This window comes from Uloborus diversus, chromosome 2, assembly GCF_026930045.1.
Source record: "Uloborus diversus isolate 005 chromosome 2, Udiv.v.3.1, whole genome shotgun sequence".
Lineage (NCBI taxonomy): Eukaryota > Metazoa > Arthropoda > Arachnida > Araneae > Uloboridae > Uloborus > Uloborus diversus.
The window spans coordinates 107,512,527-107,522,904 of record NC_072732.1 but is presented as its reverse complement, the minus strand read 5'-3'; positions in this window follow the sequence as shown (position 1 = coordinate 107,522,904).

Sequence of the window (10,378 nt, the reverse complement as noted above, 5' to 3'; positions counted from 1 at the left end):
TTATATATTTTTGAAAACGAACAGATGGGTAAAATCCAGTAATAAATTTTAAGTTTGGAGCCTTTTGCTGTCATGTCTGCTATTCGATGACTGAATTCGACGGAAATTCCCGAGTTATATTTCAACCAGATTAGAAATAATACCCCTATGATGCATTGTTTGAGAATTCTTTATTTTTTTCGACATATGTATATTATGTATATTGTTTGATTGACTCCACGCGATGGCGCCTTTTTAAGGTCATCGTGATCCCCGCCACAGCTTAATACAACGTTTCTGCATGGCGCCTCGCAATAAAGAAGGAAGGATATCTCTTTTTGTTGTCAATCGAAAAAAAAATGAGAAAATTTCTTTTTAACCAAGATTATAAAACCGCTGAAAGATTTTTTTTTTTTTTTTTTTTTGAGCTTAATACAAGAGTCTGGCGCGTTTTCAAATTAAAAAAAAATTTAGTAACTATGTGTGCAAATTGAATATTTTATAATTTTTTACCAAACTAGGAAAAATCCGCCATTGCACCGAAATTTTCGCGAACCCCCTTCCTGCACCTCGCGAACCCCTGGGGGTTCGCGAACCACCGGTTGGGAACCTCTGATCTAAGATAGTGCAATATCATCTCTACATTGTGTAGAATGCATTATGAGGAGTCAGAATGATTATTGATAAGTTATTAGTGAAACAGTTTGTTTCGTTTGCTGTAAGGCAATAGAAGAAAATTTTAGTGCACACTAAATTACATCTGTGCTGTGCATGTATTAAGTCAGTAAGTATCGTCTGTTATATTTTCCTGTTACTCTTATAATAAGGAAGAAGTAGCATTTTCATTTTTTTTCAAAATCATACACACTAGGTATAATCCTTGTGGGCAATTTCACCCGGCTTTTGTAAAAAATTTGGGGTCACTTTGCCCACTTGATCCATACAATAAATGGATCTTTACTTAAGAATGTATGAATGAATAATGATTAATATTAATATATATGACTTTTATATTATTTGTTTCAAACGTTACCTAAATGCCACTCTCATATAAAGGAAAACTAGGGCACCGCCAATATGTCTTATACACAAATGCTGTGCTCAAGACAAGCCATTTGTGATGTTGTTGAGCTGGGGTTAATGTTTTGGCAAGATTGTCTATTTGGCTGAAAAGCATGGGATTTCCCGAATAACTTTAGGAAATCTCAAGATACTGTTTAAAGACAAATTGTATGTAATCTGGCAATCGCCCAAGTAAAGGCGATTCCATCTGAATGAATCTAGCAGGGGAGATGGAAAAATACTGATGTTATATATTTAATACATGCGTTTTATAATGTCACTATTCATTTACTGCATTCTCTAAAATAAAACGAGGGAAAACAAAAATAATTACTATGAAAATTTCAAAAGGAAAATAAAATGTTTTCATTTCATTCAGGAATGTAAAAGCAAAATGGTGAACTCAAAACTATAAAAAAAATTTTGTAGTGAGAATATAAAATGAATATATTTTAGATTTAAAAAAATATTGCCATGGGCAAATTTTCATTTTTACAAAACTGGGGCTAAATAATAAAGAGGCAAAAGTGCATATCTGTAACAAACCAACTAACACCCCTATAAACTAATAGATAGGTCCATTTCCGCCTATAAACCGGATATTAGCCTTTCCATATAATCGATGGTCAGACAGTAAGAATATTAAACAACTTGTGGGGAAAACATGCCCGTCAGTGCTACAGGAAAGCAAGATAATTAAATTTTTGAGTGCGCTGATTAGGACATGCCTTTGTCATCAATGGATATACGGCTCATTGCTAAAGATTACTTGTCGTGAGCTGGTAGAGTGTGTGTGAAGTTCAGTAATAATCTACCAGGGGAAGATTGGTTTAAGTCATTTTTCAATCGTCCTGAAAAATAGCTTTCACAAAGTAAATGTCAAAAGATATCCCGATCAAGAGATGAGTGGAGGTTCTGAATCTATATCTTATTTCAATCATCAATATGAATCTTTGCTTACCGTCACACCCAAAAACATCCTGAGCTACGACTTATATGATCTCCTGAAACTGATCTCTGTAATGACCCAGGTGCTAAATTAACGATAGTTTGACGTGGAGTGAAGTATCCTGAAAGCAGTATACCAAAGCAATACTGTAGCAGGTACTCCAAAGGGAGTATATTTCTAATTTTTGCTAATACTATTGCTGGTGAACCTTGTTTTATAGTGTATAAAACAGAATGTTTTTCATTTTTTCCCCGATTTTCCTTTACATATCAATGTTTACATTTTTTCCCTTCATTCCTTTGTTCAATCAATATTTTTAATCAATAGACAGCGTGGTTTTCTTCACCCCTGATAAAGTTGACTTTGCCCAACAAAATATTTGAAGGAGTTTTCCTATGAAAAGTATAAGTGGGCAATGTCGCCCCTTTTAGCAGGTTTACTTTGCCCACCCAGTTTTTCAATTTTTAAAAATATATCAAGTCAGTCAAAAATGAAATGCAGTAGCGATTTCGATTCCTTTTGCCTTCCCCCAAAACACAAAATATTCATTATTCTAATATTTTAAAATCTAATTTAATATTTTTTTTTTTTTTGTGCAGCATGCACAAAAATTGACTCTAAACTTGAAAACTGGGCAATCCCACCCCGTTTTAAGGCAAGAATAATAGTGTAACTCTCGCTATAAATACACAGGGGGTTGTTCAAAATTATCTATTCAAATGTTTAGGGAATGTAAAAAACATAAACACAAACCAGAATAACATAGAAATCTGTTACCTGTAACCCCAACCTATAAAACTACTAGATGAACTACCTAAATCAAGAAATGAAAAGGTAAGAGCAAATGAAAAGAATAGTAGGGTACACCGGGGCACGTTTACGTGGATTTTTTTCAAGGAATTTTCTAAATTTTATGTTTTAACTTAGGAATTTTTAGACATTTCGGTTTTATAAAGCAGTTAATGGAATCAAAATTAGTCTATTCAGTTGTTGCTCAGTTTGTGTTTTTAACCGTTAAAAAAATATTTTTGAAGCCAAGTTGGTTGTATGAATTAATTTTGACACCTAACGTGGTTCTGTTAGTGTTTTGAACATAATGTCTTACCATCGTTAAAATAAAGCAAATTTATTACAGACTGAAGAGTGTGTAAAGTAAAAGTCTAAAGGGCATGAAAACTGCCCTACATAGTTGTAAGCTATAAGATGCGAATTCATAACTCGATTAAAAAATAAATGGTGATTTTCAAAACTAAATAGCCTGAAAATACTAAAAAGTTTTGAGACAGTTCGGAGCAAAAAAAGCGCCAGGGCACATTTAGAAGTAAGGCACAGTAAAAAACGTGCATGAAGGTGCTCAGACGTCAACGAGTGAACTTGCCCCATCTCAAAGTTTGGTTTTATCTCTAGCGTGCGAAAATATTTGATAACATTTCAGTTCATACAAATACAATTCTTAAAAAAGAATAAATTTCTACTAAATTTTATACATTTGTTCTTTCTTAACTAAGTATTATTTATGCAAAATATGCTTCAAAACGTTCAACTCAAAATTTACTCGAATTGGTAGAAAACAGATTATTCTTTCTGCATGCTAGACCAAAGTTCGACTGATGCTCAAAAACTTGTGAGGATATTTGCTAGGGAGCAGCATCAATCTGTTATGACTGTCGGCTCTCCAGTTATAATTTGTTTTTCAAAAAAGGGCAGTGCGTAAACGTGCCCCATGCGTACACGTGCCCCGGTCTACCCTAATAGTGATTGATATTTGTACAAGAACAGGGTGTGTAATGAGGCAACACATACTATTCTTAGTTAAGCAAGCTTTACAGTGACCTGAACTCATTGGGTCATTGGCGAATCCATTTTGGAATGCAAGCTTTTTCACTCATGCGCTGTACGAACCTTTGTTCCATCTGTAAGAGTCTGAAACAGTCCACCTTTCTTTTGTCAACCCGCAACAAGCTTTAAAAATCAATTTATATTCATGTGACTTACAAAATTGTGAAAAAAAAAAAAAAATAAATAAATAAAAATAAATAATTAAAAACGATGTTTCATGCAGAAAAGTTGCTTTGACATTGCTTGATTTTAGCAAACATGATTTTTCTTGTTTTCAATTGGTTTTTAAGCAAAGTCATCCGAAGATTAGCAAACCTGAGGTGAACTTAGCTATCAGTAAATTATTCCTTATTTCAAGACAAGTTAATCTGGTAATAGTGGGGGGCTATGGCATCGGTCTGTTCCTAATTTGTTTGGAATTATTTTTATGTTTTCTGCCTTCCTTAAGCAAGTATAATGTACCCATGCTAAGTAGTACCCTCTATGGTTGTCTACAAGTGGTAAATATTTCATGAGAAATCATTTTGCCTCTCAACACTGAAAGAGAGGTATACATGAGTCCGATATACTTGAAGCAGAGGTGAAAGAAATTAAGCTGTTTTGAAAAGATTTTGTTTGTTTGTGTGGATATTGGGTAACGACCCCCCAGTAATTGGCACTTTGAGAGTTTGTCCTTTAAACTTACCTCTGTTTTCATTACTTAGAAAAATGAATTCACTTGCAAATATTTTTGCATTAAAGAATGCACATCTGTGCATCTATTTAGTTCACTAAAATCAAAAATATTTGAAATGATATTTTTTATAAAAATTTACCAAAATCCCCAGTAATTGGCACCTCATACCCCAGTGTATGACACTTGTGGTCCAGTAATTGGCACATGTTAACAGAACTGGAAAATCACTTTTTTTTTTTCACTTTTAGATTACCTACAAATTTTATCAACATAAGAAGCATAATTACTGTTAATATTAAATAGGTAATTTTACATAAATTAATATTAGATCATACATCTTGACGTTAAAAAAGTATTTTATTGAAATGAAAATAAATTTGAAGTGTTGCATAGAAAAACTATCGAGATAATTGCTGTTTCATTAGTCGGTAATCAGTTTCGATTTTACGAATTATAGCTGTTTCCACAGAAAAAGGAACATTAGGAACATTGACCCGATGGATTCTAAGGGACCATAAAAAAATGAACCGATTCTCTACCGTCGTAATATCGTACTGATGGCCTAACATATTTGTTTTTTATTAATTCTCTTAAAATTTTAACAGTATATTCTGTAGGATCCAAATCAATAGTGGAACCTATACAATATAGTTGCTGAAAAAGGATCAGAAATCAAACTAGTGACATATTGCACAACACATTAGTGTTTATAGGCACATGTGCCAATTACTGGAGACTAGCAAAACTGAAGCACCAGTAAATGGCATTCATCATTATTTCAAAAATCCAAAAAGGAACAAAAATATGTTTCTACCCACTCAAAGTAACACCTTTTAACTAAACAAAACTTTTGAGAACGAAAGTTTAAAATACATTTTAAGTCGGATTTCAATGGATTAATGCGTATGCTTCCCTTAAGCCAGAGAAGAAGCTTTTGCAACAAAAATGGCCGATTTGACAAAAGCCACAATTGTTTCTCTTTTCTATGCTCTGTTACCATTTAGTAACATGAATTGAAGTTATGATCTTTAAAATAAATGTACATTCAGTTGATATATAAACTGCTACTTTTAAAAGATTGGATATGAATCTTATTTTGGGACATTTTTGTTGGAAGTGCCAATCACTGGTGACCTGCCAATTACTGGGGGTGTTACCCTACATTTTTAATTTAGAAACATAATTGTGCGTTAAGTTTGTATTATCATTGAAGAATGAAGAAGCTAAAGAATCTCTAATTTTGTACAAAATGTAGAAACTGTATCCTTCAATCATTAAGCAAGAGTTATCAGTAGTGCAATTGTTTATGTGCAATTTTATCAATAAAATTATCGACTTATCATTTGCTAATTATTTTACATAACATTTTACTTTGACCAATAAAAAAGCAATATGTGTATTTATGTATGTGTGTATGTCTCTGTTTGACTTGCATTGTGCCAAGATTGCTTAACCGTTTTCATGAAATTTGCTTACTTTTATTGCTGTGTTTTTCAACATCTGTGTGTCTAAATGTGTGGCACATTTAAAAAAAGGTCATATAAATTGTAAATTTCAACTAAAAAATTTTGAATAATTTGAAGAGAAAGAAAAAAAGGCAAAATCTGGTTATTTTTGTTATTATTTTACAACTACATTGTCATTATGAAATGGCACAGCTATAGGTGCTAAGGGGCTACTAAGCAAGCTATCCCCTGCAGAACAGCAATTTTGTACGTTTAAAAAGTCGCTTTCAAATTCGTGGTCTGGTCTCGAGCAATATATTTTGCTCTTTAGCTCTGGGCTTGAATTGAGCTGAGCCTTGGAATTTTCCTTAAAATAGAAACCTTTATATTTGCTGCTCTAATTGATTAAGAAAATGGGGTGGTTTCCTTCAGTCAAAATTACTACTTTTAGTCATTAAAATGGATAGAATGAGCAAAAAAAAAAAAAAAAAAAAACATGAACCCAGAAAATACTTTCATTCTCCCAACATTTTTTTTAAATTAATTTTTTAAAACGTCCGATTTTTCAAACAAGGCGTGGTCTTTATGATGTCACAAATGATGCACTTTGCCGCATCTTTCCACTACGTTTCCACGTTATGATAATTAAGCAGCGAATTAAAATTGCGCTCTACGCTTGCTATCAACCCTATCGTTGCCAATACACGTGAGTAAAGATGCGAATTAAATATTTTGCTCTGTCAATGGCAACACAGAATGGCAATTCATCATTTGTGATGTCATTGCCAAGAAATGTAAACAATAAAAGCTCACCGATTTAAGTAATTTTTAAAAAATATTAAACTTAAACAAATTAATTAAAAAATTGTCAGATCCTATGTTTTTAAGCATGCTCTTTCGGAAAAAGTACTTTTAAAATTTTGGAAACGACTCCATTGTCAGAAAAGAAAAGAACTGCGTTCAGCGTAGTTCGCGCTGCACGCCCAAGCGCAGCGCCAGCAACTGAACAAGTCTTTGTGAAAGACTGCTCTCTGTATAATTTCTTACAAAAGGCTTGCTACAACTTCTCAAATTACTAGTCCCAATCAGTGGTTGGAAAAACATTTTTTTTTTGTAGCGAGCTACAACTACAACTATTTTAGCACAAATGTAGTTAACTACAACTACAACTACTTTTTCCAAAATGTAGCAACTACAAACTACTTTTGAAATGTAGTCGCTACTTCGCTACTTTACAAAAAAAAAATAATAATAACATACACATACACATCATTTGAAGATTGAATGAAAAAATTTAAAAAAATTTCAGATTGATATATTGGTTTATTTGAACCTTGAATACAGAAGACCCTCGTTTTACACGGGTTTATTTTACGCGGTTTAAGATTTGACATTTTTATTTTATTTTACGCGGATGAGTTTCGGTTTTACGCGGTTTCGGCAATGCAAACAGATAAAAATTTCCCCTCTTTCAAAATCCTAACTCCTAAAGATTGCAGATTGCACGTAATAAACTGCATTTTGGCGTGCTAATAATCGAGCTTGGGCCACTGGAGACCTTTTTTGCAATTAGTCCTAGAGCTCTTTCCAGAAGTAAAGTTATTAAACTCACACAGTTCAGAACTTACTGGAAGAAGAGCTTTTAGGAGTGACAAAAAACCAACGAGGATACCGACTTCGGTGACGCATAACCAAGTACGTTCACCTTTAAAATTTTGTGCCTTTCCTAGACAATAGAAATGATCGTTCTGATTTTTTAGTGAAAGAAGATTCTATCATGGAAATGACGCAAGTGATCGCGTATGCGTTAATGCTCTGCAAAGAATTACAGAGAGAAATTCTTAATGACTGCCAAAAGACTATCATAGTCAGCTCTTCATTATAAACAGAACACGAAATCAGTTTATGTTTTCTTTATGCATGTTGTGCATAGTAATCGATATAAGTACACATTAAACATATTATACAATTAGTCATCACTGGAATGAAGTATTTTTTTATCTACAGAACCTAACCCTATTTTAACACTACTATTAGGTTTCAATTTACGCGGTTTCGATTTACGCGGCATTTCCGTGGAACGTAACCCCCGCGTAAAAAGGAGGGTCAAATGTATTGCTATAAATTATATATTCTTTCTTGCCTTTACTGAAACGATTCGTCAATCCAAACATTTTTTTACCATTTGCACGAATATTCCCTGCAAGAAAGGATTTAAAAGTGGTAGGAATTCAACCTTCAAATTTTTAATCCTTTCCCGACAGCAGGCTAGGAGTCAATTACGAGGGAATGTAGTCGATTACGATTATGATTACGGGCCCAAAAAAAGGGGGATTACAATTACGATTACGAATATAATCCTCTGGCAAAACGTAATTACGATTACAGCAACTATCCGATTATGTAGAAAATGTAATCGATTACGATTATAATATGCCGATTACGATTTTGATTACGATTACAGGCTAATATTATAATGTATATATATCACTCATTTGCATCAACATTGTGATAGTTGAAAATTATGATTTTTGATTCAATATTAAAGAGATAATTGCAACTACCGTGTAGTATTAACTTAAAAATTATTTATTTTATATTATTGAGCTGTTGCAGGAAAGGAGCCTTATATGAAAGATAAAAAAAAACAACATCTAGAAAATTCAAATTGTGTACATTACATAATGCTACAACGACTGTACAGGTATAGGCACACTCTTATTCAAATGTATACACACTGCTTATTGTTTTTGACTCGGCTGTTCATTATTATTTTGCCATTGCAGTAGTTCTACCTTAGCCCTGGCTTAAGGGCAATGGCTTACTGCTAAACTGCTGAACATTTTAGAGCTTTTTATTTCTGAAAATTGCGTGGTATATTTCAGCATTGTATTCTCAATTATTTAGTATATTATTAGTTACTTTAAAATGCAGCTATTTAAAAAAAAAAAAGAACCTTATATGGGGCAATGTTATAAAATACTCAGAAAATGTAATAACTAAAAGATACGGACTTAAACAATTGAAAATTAAAAAAAAAGGATAAATGCATTTAAGTGTAATTAATACTTCAAAGATGTCTGTTTTTTTTTGTTTTTTTTTTTTTTTTTTTTAAATTTATTCATTTTTTTTCCCTCTCTCATTCTTTGAGAAGTGAAAAAATTTCCAGCAATGCTAAACAATCATTGAATTGGAGCAGATGACGCAGAAGTGAAAAAATACTTGGGTAGTATTATTTTTAGCAAAAGGATACTTATGAGTGTTAGACCCCTACAACTCTACAGGATCAATTTTATGATCATTTGATAAGCTATTTGCATATGCTTTGATTTCATTCTTGAATCAATCACGTACTAAAGAAATTGCACTTTTACAAGTACTAAAAGGTTTCAACTTAACACTCAAAAAAATATAAGATTGGGCATAACATGTTTTGCTATGATTTCTTTTTTTTTTTTGTCATACAGGTTTTTTTTTTTTTTTTGCATAAATGAGTTTTTTATAATAATATTTATACATCGCAGTTTTAATGCAGCAGTGAAGTTCAATTTTTCTCACTTTAAAAATGTGGCTTAAAAAATAATAAAATTTCAAAATTTGTGTTAATTCCTTGATACAATAAAACGTAAACAAACTTTATAAAATCTGTCAATGCAAACTTTTTACTTTCATACATACGGATCAATTAGAGATAATATCAGTTGTAAACATATAAACATACATTTAAGATGAAACTATGCGAGGAATTGTTTTGAAAACATACAAAAAAAATCTCATTCACCAGGGTTTGGATTAGATGTCATGTAGTAAAAAATAAATGCAATACGTGTAAAAGGCAAGAGAGTTTAAAGAATCACTGAGAAACAAATGCAAATTCGATTTTCTTTTGACAAAATCTTTTTTCAGTCATTGACTATTTTCTCATGAAAGTATAAAAAAACCAAAAGCTTTTTGTTGCGCAAAACTTAGTTGTACTTTTGATATCATTGTACTTTTTCTGCTAAAATACGATTTTGAGGCTGCAATGTGCTTCGCTTGATTGCCTAACATTGACAGATGAAAGGGAAACTGATGAATGACCAATTGGAAGGATTTCGGAAGACGTTCCCAGGAAGCCCTGAAACGCAAAAAGGCCCACAGGGTACTAATTGTACTAAACACTTAAAATAGGGCTCGATTTATAACTCTCGTTTGCAAACAGGGACGAGTGGGAACGAGCACTGAATAGTACATTAAAGAAGTCGTTTTCTATGTTACTATTGAACTATGTTATCTTTTTATACATTAGTAAAAGCGCAGCTTTAATGTTTTCACTTTTAGAAAGTCAAGATTACAAGGGGAAATTACGGATTATTTTACTTAGATTGCAGTTACGATTACGCATGAAAATCCTGATTATGATTTTGATTACGATTACGGCATTATCCC